The sequence below is a fragment of the Miscanthus floridulus genome, chromosome 17 (genome assembly GCF_019320115.1).
Source record: "Miscanthus floridulus cultivar M001 chromosome 17, ASM1932011v1, whole genome shotgun sequence".
Lineage (NCBI taxonomy): Eukaryota > Viridiplantae > Streptophyta > Magnoliopsida > Poales > Poaceae > Miscanthus > Miscanthus floridulus.
The window spans coordinates 32,429,385-32,441,334 of record NC_089596.1 but is presented as its reverse complement, the minus strand read 5'-3'; the positions used below and the strand labels follow the sequence as shown (position 1 = coordinate 32,441,334).

Here is an 11,950-nt window from a genome sequence, read left to right as displayed (position 1 = left end):
TATGGTCCATGTTACTCTTCATAAATAAACTATTTAAATCATTTTATATGCAGTATTTAAGTATTTAAGTTAGGTTGTTTAACCATATAAGATTTAGAAGTTGAAAGAACTCTTATAAAAAGAATAAGATCCTATCTAAGAGTTACTTAACTTTTTACAATAAGTATCTGCCCATAATTTGTGTTTACCTAAAGCCACTAGGTGTTATTGTTCAATATTTTTAAGGTATATAAGAAGGTACTCCCTCCGTTCTAAATTGTAAGTCGCTTTAATTTTTTTTTGTTACATCCATTTTACTATGCATATAGATATAATAATATGTCTAGATACATATCAAAATAGATGAACCAAAAAAATCAAAGCGACTCATAATTTGAAACAGAGGGAGTATTGTTCAAGATATTATTGTATATACTGAGAATTTTGTTCAATATATTATTGTATATACTAAGAAGGTATATAAGAAGGACTGTGCCCATAATTTGTTCAATATATTAAGGTATAAGAATTTTCATGAGATTTCAGCAACTTCACAATTTCCAATCGACCACAGAATTATTGTATATACTATGGTCCCAAATAAACATCAGCACCCCAAATATCCGTTGGCCAAAAAAGAAATCCATTATCCATGGCATGGTGCATCCAACAAGCTTGTCTTTCTAGTTCGGATCGGAGCTTCAACTGCACGGTCCTGATAATAGTTATCAGAGACAGCTAGCCTTCCTGAAGCAACAGCATTGGTATTTTGTTCACTTGTTTCTTGGCAATGGTACATTCAGATTCATATGCTATTGCAAGTTACAGCAGCAACAGAAAGTTCAGCACATCAAGGCATTTGAAGTGGATAAAGGTTGCCACTGTTCTACTTCTAACCATGTTTGGTTTGAATTCAAGAAAAAAACAAAAAAGATAGACCACATGAAGTTGAATAGATGCTCTGCTTATATTGCAATCATAAAAGCACTACAAACTGTATAGAAGTTAAAAAAAAATCCAACTACGCGTCTTGTGTAACGGTCCGATGGAGACAGGGCTACATCTTTCTTTGCTATGCCTACGCTACAGCTGTTTGGGATCAAGTTCTATCTTGGAAAAATTTCGCTGTGCAACTCCCACAGCAAGAAACTCTCGATTGCAGAATGGTGAGAGCAAACGGGAAGTAACATACCAAAGCAAAACCGCAGGCGCTTCAATGGAGTATGTATTTATATTTGGTGGAATCTGTGAAAGGAGAGGAATAGGAGGATATTTGAACATAAGTATAGGACGGCGCAGCAGGTAGCCTCTTGACCAAAGAACACATAGTGCAGAGGCACAGGGTTGTGGCCATTGTTGGGGAAGCCAACTAGTGCAGGGAGGCGAGTTCTTTTTTGGTCCTAGGACCAGGGGTCTGGCACCATGAGTGCCACTTGTACGTAACTAAGGCGCAGCGTGATTTAAACCCAGGATCTTGTGAAGAAAAGAATGAAACATTGTTGCAAGAGCAAGACTATCAGTTGATTGCCAGTGTTACCAAAAAAAAACCAGGACCGAATTTAATCAAACTCAACTTCATGAATCGTCTAAGGGGTCACCGCGAATAAAAACCAATGTAAATGGCAAATACATTGTTTATTGGTTATTACAGTCCTAAAATACCACTCACCCTCCAAGCGCAGGCATCTTTATGCTCCCTCAATTATTGCAAGTTTTGGGCACAGGACCTCCAGGTATGGCGTTCCTTTGGCATCGATGACAACAAAAACTCAGTTATGAGTCTTAGAAGCTTTTGGCTGCCGCAATAACGCCCTCCACAGTGATGCCATACTCCTTGTAGATCTTTCCAGCAGGAGCACTTGCACCGAATTTGTCGATGCCAATGGCCTTGCCCTGGGCTCCAATGTACTTTTGCCATCCGAGAGTAGAACCAGCCTCAATGCTGATTCTTGCAGTAACGGCCTCAGGGAGAACACTCTCCTTGTATTCAACTGACTGTTCCTCGAAAAGTTCCCAGGAAACAAATGATACAACACGGACAGTCTTCCCCTCCTTCCTCAACTCATCAGCAGCCTTGGCAGCAATCTCTAGTTCAGAGCCGGTACTCAACACGATGAGATCAGGCTTGTTGCCGGTTGAATTGTCAGAGATGGTATATCCACCCTTCTCAACACCCTCAATTGAGGTGCCAGGCAGATGAGGAAGCTTTTGCCTTGAGAAAGCAAGAATAGATGGCCTCTTCCTGTTGAGAACTGCAACTTTGTATGCTCCGGCAGTCTCATTGCCATCAGCAGGGCGAAGCATCAGTATGTTCGGCATTGCGCGGAAACTCACCAAGTGCTCAATGGGCTGATGGGTCGGGCCATCCTCTCCGAGACCAATAGAGTCGTGGGTCATAACATAGATAACTCCGGCTTGAGATAAAGCTGAGATTCTCATGGCACCTCTCATGTAATCAGTGAAGACAAAGAAAGTAGCACAGTATGGAACAAACCCTGGGCTGTGCAGAGCAATGCCATTAGCAATGGCGCCCATTCCGTGCTCTCTTACTCCAAAGCGGACATTGCGCTCTCCAGGCGTATCCTTCTGGAAGTCACCAAACATCTTAAGCAGGGTCATGTAGGAGGACGCAAGATCAGCACTACTGTAACACCCTAAAATTTACATAATTTTAAAATAGAAGGAAGTGATTTAATTATGTATTTTTATGAGCATTTAAATTTAGAAAAAATAATAATTTTGCTGAAATTAAAATCAAATATAGGTTTACAATCATGTATGTGCATTCATGCTGTTGCATATTATTTTTGTATTGCGTGGGTTGAAACTAGATTTCAAATTGATTTGAATTCGCATTTAAAAGTTGCTTGGAAATTAGGTTAGAAAATGGAAAAGTATTACTCTCTCCCTCCTTTGACTTCGGGCCGCCACAGCCAGCTCGGGCTGTTCCCGTGCCCGTGACCGTCCTTAAATAGCAGCCGAGCCTGCGCCGCCTCCCTATCCCGCCTTATAGCAAGTTTTCTGCCTCGTCGAGACGTCAAGTCGCCACCTAGCCCTAGCAGTCGCCATTGCCGTCTGCTTCGCCGAGCGCCGCGCTGCACTTCGTCGCTTCACGCCGAGGTAAACCATCTAGTCGTGTTCGCCGTCGTCTCCTCTAACTTCTTGTGCTCTTGCTTCGTCGAATGGTGGTCCGTGGACCGAGTTCGCCGAGCGCCGCCCGCACCGTCCATGGCGCCGCTCTGGAACCTCACCGTCGACCCCGCCAGCCGGCCAGCCCTCCCTCTCTCCTTTCTGATCTGATCTCAGCCTGAATCTAATCCAGCTGCCCAAGATCAAGGATGCCCTTTCACCTTGTAGATTTGCAAAAGAGCCCTTATAAGTATTTAATTTGTAACCCGCAGTCCATAGCGTCTTTCCAGATTTCGTTTTCTTCTTTTGAAAGCGTACTTTGTTCGGTTAGATCTAAAATACGTTTTCACCTATTCACATTTTTTGCACTAATCTTGTTTTAGCTATAAAATCTCCGTTTTAACTCCGATTTGGTCGGTTCAAGTTGTGTTAGGTTCGTAATTCCATAATCTACATGTTCATACTACTGTTCAGTAGGTTTTAACTTTTAAAATTCAAAGTTAGATTTAATCTATTATTTTATTAAAGAAAATCTTGTTTAATCCATAATTTCTTCGTTTTAGCTCCGATTTTTGTGATTTTCGTGTCTGTGTATTCGTAGTGAGACGTACATTCGTTTTGCAAACATTTTGATCTTGATTTTATGTTGGTTGGTGTACTGTTTTAATCTATAACTTTTGTTTGCTATGCATGATTGCTTCTGGATGCTTGTATGTTGCTGTGATTATCGAGTATAGACGGTGAGTAATTCGTGAGAGACCAAGAGTACTACTTTGACGAGCAGAAACAGCAGGAGTACTTGGTTCAAGACAAGTATAGCATGGGATCATCCTTGTTTCCTATTCACTTTAATACATTAAAGTGAAGACTCTGTCTTATTATTCGTAATGTAATAAACACTTATGATGATATTATTTATAATTTATCAGCTTATGTGTGTGACTGATCTCTAGGCGCACATAAGATTTTGTATCCCATTTTATCCTTAAAATCGGGTGTGACAACTACCTCCAATAAGACCAGGCACAACATTAGCAATTGCATTCAAGCACTGCTGGGAGAGGTTCCTGGTGGCATCCGCTGGGCCCTCTGGAGTGTATTTCTAGGGTGGAAAAACAAGAATCAACCATTAGAGTATAATCCTCCACACATCAGCACCAGCTGTAGTATTGTGCACAAGTATGTTATTCTTACCGAAAGAGCATCAGCCCAGCCAGTGAGGAACTCCCCTGTGATGAGACTATTCAAAGTTGCTGCATTGTCTGCATACTTCTCATACTCTGCAAATTTGGCATTCCAATCAGCCTCAAGTGCAGCACCTTGTGGCGTGTGGCGGCTCCAGTGGCTGCAATGATACATTCCAAGAAACTGTATTTGTGCTATGCATTTCACCATCTCATTCGGACAACTAGATTATTAGAGCAAACAACAAGACCTACCTCTTGACATCCTCTAGTACAAAGAATGGCTCATAGGGCCATCCAAGGTTCTGCCTGGTTGCTTCGACCTCTTTGGCACCCAATGCACTTCCATGCACACTGCATGAGTTGGCCTTGTTGGGTGATCCAAAACCGATTGTGGTTGTCACCTAAAAAGGATACAAATTAGACCAATATCATAAAATCTACAGCAAACAAAACATAAAAAGATTGCAAATGCCAAAGAAACAAACCTTGATTAAGGTGGGCTTGTCAGTAACCGCCTTTGCTTCCTTAATAGCTGCACGGATTTCATCATAGCCAGTGTTCCCACTCTTAACCCAGATTATGTGCCACCCAAGAGCCTCAAAGCGGGTGCTCACATCCTCTGTGAATGCAATCTCTGTATCTCCATCAATGGAGATGTTGTTGTCATCGTAGAAAGCAATCAGCTTGCCAAGACCCCAGTGCCCAGCCAAGGAACAAGCTTCATTAGCAACACCCTCCATTTGGCAACCATCTCCCAAAATAACGTACCTGTACAAAATTCATGAAACATCTTACCAAAACTGCACAACACAAACTAAAAGCGAAACATGGCACATTCACATTAGAATTATTACGTGTAGTGGTCGACAATCTCACTGTCAGGCTTGTTGAAGCGGGCAGCTAGGTGCTTCTCAGCAAGTGCCAACCATCGGCATTGGCGACACCCTGACCAAGAGGTCCTGCAGAACAACCGTATCGGAAACCGAAACTTTCAATTTTACAGTACAGCAGGGAAACTTACTAGTGTCAACTCTATAGAGAAGATGTTGATATTTGGGGAAATTTCTGGAATTCTTGATTCTAGTCTTTGCTTAGGGTTACATATATACATGGTACATAGGCCATGGGCCTTTACACACTTATGCACAGATAAAGCCCAACACTCCCTCTCAAGATGGGTGATAGATATCTATCATTCCCATCTTGCTACATGCTAAATTACATTCTTTTACTCCTAAACCTTTTGTTAAACAATCAGCTATTTGACCACCTGAGTTTACATGACTTAGCTCCAGAATGCCCTCATCTAATTTCTCTTTAATGAAGAAGCGGTCTATCTCCTCATGCTTGGTTCTATCATGCTGAACAGGATTATTTGCAATACTGATAGCTGACTTGTTATCGCACCAGATCCTCAAAGGGTCTTTTCTTAACACATTTAATTCAGATAAAAGATTCCTTACCCATAACATTTCACAAAGTCCAAGAGACATTGCTCTATATTCTGCTTTGGCTGTTGAACGGGATACAACAGACTGCTTCTTGCTCCTCCATGACACTAAGTTTCCCCCAACAAAGACGCAATAGCCTGAAGTTGATCTCCTGTCATCAAGACAACTAGCCCAATCAGCATCACAATAGCCTTCCACTTTCAAGTGGCCATTACTCTTAAATATCAAGCCCTTTCCTGGGCTACTCTTTAAGTATCTCAAGATCCGGTATACAACATCCAAATGTCCACTCCATGGGTCATGCATGTATCGACTCACAACACTTACTGCATAGGATATATCAGGTCTCGTATGACATAGATAGATAAGGCGTCCAACAAGCCTCTGATATCTTTCCTTATTGACTGGATGACCTGATTCAGCACATAACTTGTGATTCAAATCAATTGGTGTTGATACAGTTCGACATCCAAGCATACCAGTCTCACTAAGCAGGTCGAGAACATATTTTCTTTGTGATAGAACAATACATTTTGGATTTCGTGCAATCTCAATACCTAGAAAGTATTTGAGCTGACCAATGTCCTTGACCTCAAACTCTCTACTTAGATTCCCCTTGAGACATTTGATCTACATTTCATCATCACCAGTAATAATGATATCGTCCACATATACAGCCAACACAATGATCTTGTGCCTTGAATGTTTATAGAATACAGTATGATCTCCATTGCACTGTTTGTATCCCATAGCACATAATGCATGTCTGAACGTATCAAACCATGCCCGGGGAGATTGCTTAAGTCCATATAAAGATTTCTTTAGTCTGCATACCTCTCCTACCATCTCTGGATTAGAATAACAAGGTGGAACCTCTATGTACACCTCCTCTTGGAGATCACCATGCAAGAAAGCATTTTTTACATCTAACTAGTACAAAGGCCACCCGAAATTCGCTGCACAATATATCAAAATTCTCACAGTACTCATCTTTGCCGCAGGTGCAAATGTCTCATCATAGTCAATGCCATATGTTTGGCTATAACCCCTCGCAACAAGTCGATCTTTGTATCTTTCAACCTTTCCTTCATGAGTTTGCTTCACAGTGAACACCCATTTGCAGCTTACAGCTTTCTTTTCTGCAGGTAGTTTTACGAGATCCCAAGTTCTATTCTTCTCAAGAGCTCTCAACTCCTCCAACATGGCCTCACGCCACTTGGGATCATGCATTGCTTCTTTCCAATCTTTAGGAATTTGTGCAGATTGTAATGAAGCAATAAATGCTTTATATGCAGGAGATAATGATTCGTACGAGACATAATTACCTATGTCATGCTCAAAGCCATACTTAACTGGAGGTTTCCCAGCTGTATTCCTTGCCTCCTTTCTTAGAGCAATAGGCAAATCAACGGAAGAGTCAACTTCTCCCCCTGTCTCTGTGGACTGCTCAACCTCACTATCACCAATGTCAATACCACCAACTGAAGATTGGTGTTGCTCCAATAGTTGCGAATGCTCAACATATTGCTCCACCAGTTGTGGCTACTCAACTTGTTGCTCCATTGGCTGCACTCCAACATTTTATTTCTTCTAGTATAAACCTGCACAATATTTCTATTTCCTTGCTTTGTGTTCATGTTATTAACATTTCCGTTTTCCTGTCTCTCATTGACATTAGAATCACCTACACGCAATGGAATCAGTCCTGTGATAACTTTCGTTGCCCTTGATTGATGACCTTCATTATCTTGTGCTACATCTATGCCATCCAGCCCCTCTTGTTCATACATGCTCATGCTTGGTTCACCAAGCTCAAACAAGGAGCTCAAATCCGTCTTCTCCCCATAGTAAGGTTCAGATTCCCGAAATGTCACATCCATACTAACAAAGAGACATCGTTCAATAGGGCACCAACACTTGTACCCTTTCTGACTTGAGGAATAACCCACAAATATGCACTTAACCGCTCGGGGTCCAGCTTTCCCACAGAAGGCCTGTGATCCCTAACAAAGCAAGTGCACCCAAATACCTTAGGCGGAACAATAAACTCATTCACTCCTCGTAACATCTCGTAAGGAGTTTTCCAACCAAGCAATCTCGAGGGCGTACGATTAATCAAATATACCGATGTCATCACTGGCTCACTCCATAGAAACTTTGGCACATTCATAGCATACATAAGTGAGCGTGCAACCTCCAAGATATGACGGTTTTTCCTCTCAGCAACTCCATTTTGTGGAGGTGTATCAGGACATGTAGTTTGGTGTAAGATCCCTTGAGCTGATCAAAAAACTGCTGAATTCATTGTTCACATACTCCGTTCCATTATCTGTCCTCAACACTTTAACTCGAGCATCATATTGATTTCCAATAAGTGAGTAAAAATCCTAAAAGCATTTAAGTACTTCACTCTTGTGTTTCATGAGATACATCCAAGTCACACGTGAATAGCAGTCAATAAAAGTGACAAAATACTTCATTCCACTAACTGAGGTGATTGGGCTCATCCACACATAAGAATGGACTAGCATAAATGGATTTATACTCCTAAGTCCTCTGCTTACATACGTTGCTCTGGTATGCTTCCCATACTCACATGCATCATATATTAGTTTCCTCTTATCTGTCTTGCTCATTATTTTCTGGAAATGCTTTGGCCATAGTATCAAATGACAAATGTCCTAGTCGACAATGCTGAAGCATCACCTTAGCTTCATCTTCATTCATGCTTGCTGCCAAAGCAGCACCAGAAAACTTACCATCTTCCTTCCTGTCTAGGTACCATAATCCACCATGCCTAGTGCCAATTCCAATTTCCTTTCCTGTCCTCCTATCTTGAATCAGACACTGCTCTTGATCAAAAGAGACTCGGCAGTCCATTTGATCAACTAATGCACTTAATGATACTAGATTAACAGGAAAAGAAGGGACATGCAAAACTGATGACCGAGTAATTGATGGGGTACACTTGATAGTACCAGTACCTTTGATAGGTTGACATGTCCCATCAACAGCTTGAATGGTCTCCTTATATGTAGATGGATATGGTGTGTACGATATAAACTCATCAGGGGCACCAGTAACATGTTTGGAAGCACCAGAGTCTAATATCCATCCATGCTGAGCTCTCTTCATGAATGAGAGAACTTTAGCATGAATACCTTCCAAGTTGGTACCCGTGGGCATCAACACCATCTTCTGTATCATTTCCATTTTCTCCATAGTTTCCTTACTTGAGGATGATATTCACTGATTTTTACAATGAGTAAGTTCACCATTTTTTCTAGTTTAGATAATCTCCCAAGAACTTCCATGATTTCTTGATTCTCCCTCATCTTCTACTTTCTTCCTTCACATAAACCTGTAAGCTCCCCCTCACAACAGCTCCTTCGGAGCTTCTACCAATCAGCTCACCACTCACCCGTACTTGCCCCCAAGCAAGCTAAAGCTAGCAACTAATTGAGTGATTGCCTCTACTGCACTGCAGTAGCACGCACCTCTCCACCGGCGGCGAAATTGACACCACCTTCAGTCCCCAGGTCCAATCCTCCTTTCTACTCCCAATCTCAATCAGCAACAAAACAGAGCACACAGGCACACAGCTGCCTGCTCATGTGCACACGAACCTGCTCCACGAGCTCTCCTCTTCGTCGGAAGTCTCGAGCCACACAGACCTGTGCTGGCAGCAGCGACTCGTCGTCGGCAGCCTTCGCCTTCCGCGCCACCTGAAGGCCCTTGGCCCTCACCGCCGTCACAGCACCTAGGTCGCCCGTCCTCTTCGCGGCCACCGCGTCCTTCACCAGAGCAGCTCACTGCTCTGCACCTCAAATCCCTTCGATTTCTCTCCGCTGGCACACAGCCATGAGCTCCCTCTCTGCGTTGCAGCCGCCGTCACCAACCTTCAGCCAGGGGAAGCAGCGCTCTTCTTCTTACGAACGCTCGGCCGCGCCCTGCCTCTCGTGCTCCGCCCCCGTAGCCTCGCCTGACGTCTCTGCCCAGCAAGGTTGCTGCTGCCCTCTGCTTCACCTGCCGCTCCTGCCCTGCTGCTCTTCCCAACACCTCGCCGCCGGCCGCCGGCTGCTGTCACGCCGACCAGGTGAAGCAGGAGGTAGCCTCCATCGCCACCACCATCGGCTCCGACACCATGTTGATATTTGGGGAAATTTCTGGAACTCTTACACACACACACACACACATGGTACATAGGCCATGGGCCTTTACACACTTATGCACAGATAAAGCCCAACAGAAGAAAACAGACCAGTGGTAACTTCAACTCCTGGAGTCTCAAAGTTCTCAGGGTGGCCCGGTGTGCTGCTTCCCCATTGCCTGAACTGCTTCAAGTCCTCCTGCAGCAGCAGCCAGCAGCATACCAGTTACCAGCCGTTAAAAGAAATTCAATGGCACAAGAGGTGATGTAAATGATCCATATGAAACAGCAAGCAGCTCAGCTAAGGTGAATCACACTAAAGTTCTGCTCAACTAAACATGAGTGCTGAGGGGTCCACTGTGTAACCTCTGGGTTTCCAACTAATCTTCGAAACTCAAATTTTCACTTAGCTTATTAGATTTTTGACAACTGGATAAAAGCAGCCCAGCAGGCACAGCCCTTTCTAGTGGAAAGGAAAACGAAGCCGACACCAAAAGTTCTAGTGGGAAGGAAAACGAAGCCGACACCAAAAGTAGCTGCCAAGATCCTTCCAACCTTCCACTATTTTACCAAACAAACAAGACCCAAACTTAACACACGAACCTATACCTCCTCCCGAGTTCGCCACTCCAACTTTCCACACGCAAGATACAGATGCAAACACTGAAAAGGGAGCGAGCACGAGCAGTGAATCAGCTGCCTTACCTTGACGCTGTCGTACCCAGCTAAGTGGAGCAGGGCGTACTGGAGCATGCACCCGTGGCCAGCAGAGAGGACGAAGCGGTCGCGGTTGAACCAGTAAGGGTTCTTGGGGTTGTAGCGCATGACCTCGTCGTAGAGGACGTGGCCCATGGGGAGCCCCGGGTGCCCGAAGTTGGCCTTCTCGGCGGCGTCGATGGCCAGGAACCGGATCGTGTTGACCGACTTCTCCAGCAGCTCGCCGGTGGCGGCCTTGTTCCCCTCGAGCGTCTCGGCGGCGGCGGATGCGCGCACGACGCGCTGGCGGCGGGAGCGGGAGACGGGAGCGGGGAGCGCAGGCCGCGGCCGGCGACCGAGCTGAGGCGGCGGAAGCCGAGGCGCTCGGCCCGGGCCGACGCTCCGGCGCCGGGCGCGGGCCCCGCGCGCGCGGATATGGTGGCGTGCGCGGCCATGTTATGATGGGCGTGTGCGTGCGTCTGAAGGCGGAGATGGCGAGGCTGCTGTTGTTGGGGGCGACGAGGGGAGGGGTTATGTATGGACTCCAGGGTGCGTTTTGGCGGACTCGTTGGCAACAGCAGCTACGGGCCTACGGCGTTCCACGGCGGAGCTCCCCGCGGCGCGGACCACGGCTGCTCTCTCCATTTGTCTCTTCTCTTCTCCTGCACCTAAAAAATATCTCTGCACCTAAAAAATATCCAGGGTGAGACGGATACTTTTCTCAGCATGAGATCGATGCTTTTCTCGGATGTATGCACGAATCACCTGCCGTTTTTTCACCGAAAACAACACCGGACCCAACCGAAAACCAAACACAGGACCTAACCGAACCGAAACCGAACCGCGAATAGTCGGTAGTTCGGTTTTTCGGTTCGGTTTTGATTTTCAGTTCGGTAAAGTTCGGTGTTCGGTTTTCGGTTCAGTTTCCGTGCCATACCGAACCGAAGTACCGAGGAATCGAATAGTCCCTAGTCCTGCTGGCTGGAACCTGTTTTTTTCCCTATTGTTTATCAAAACTGATGGAGTACTGTGGTTTATTATTAAGAATGAACTGTAAATTTGTAATATTTGATTTGAGCATTGACTTGTTAAGTTTGTAACAGTCTTGAGTCTTCAAATAATATACTGTGCTGTGCTGTCAGTTCTAAATCATGTCTGTTGTTTTCTCGCATCGGTTTATTCGGTTTTAACCGAAAAACCGAACTAAAAAACCGAACCGAAATTGATCGGTTTTTTAAATTTTAGCAAACCAATCAGGGATCATTTTCTGAAAACCGAAATTTTGAAAAACCGAAACGAACCATCGGTTAAAACCGGCACTTCTGGTACGAGAAATCAATCCAAATACCATCTGTGCG

General features: G+C 44.5%; 1 pseudogene; it reads right to left on the bottom strand.

Moving 5' to 3' along the window:
* Positions 1–1,494: 1,494 nt before the first annotated feature.
* LOC136515002 (transketolase, chloroplastic-like) lies at positions 1,495–11,354 on the bottom strand (annotated as a pseudogene).
* Positions 11,355–11,950: the final 596 nt, after the last annotated feature.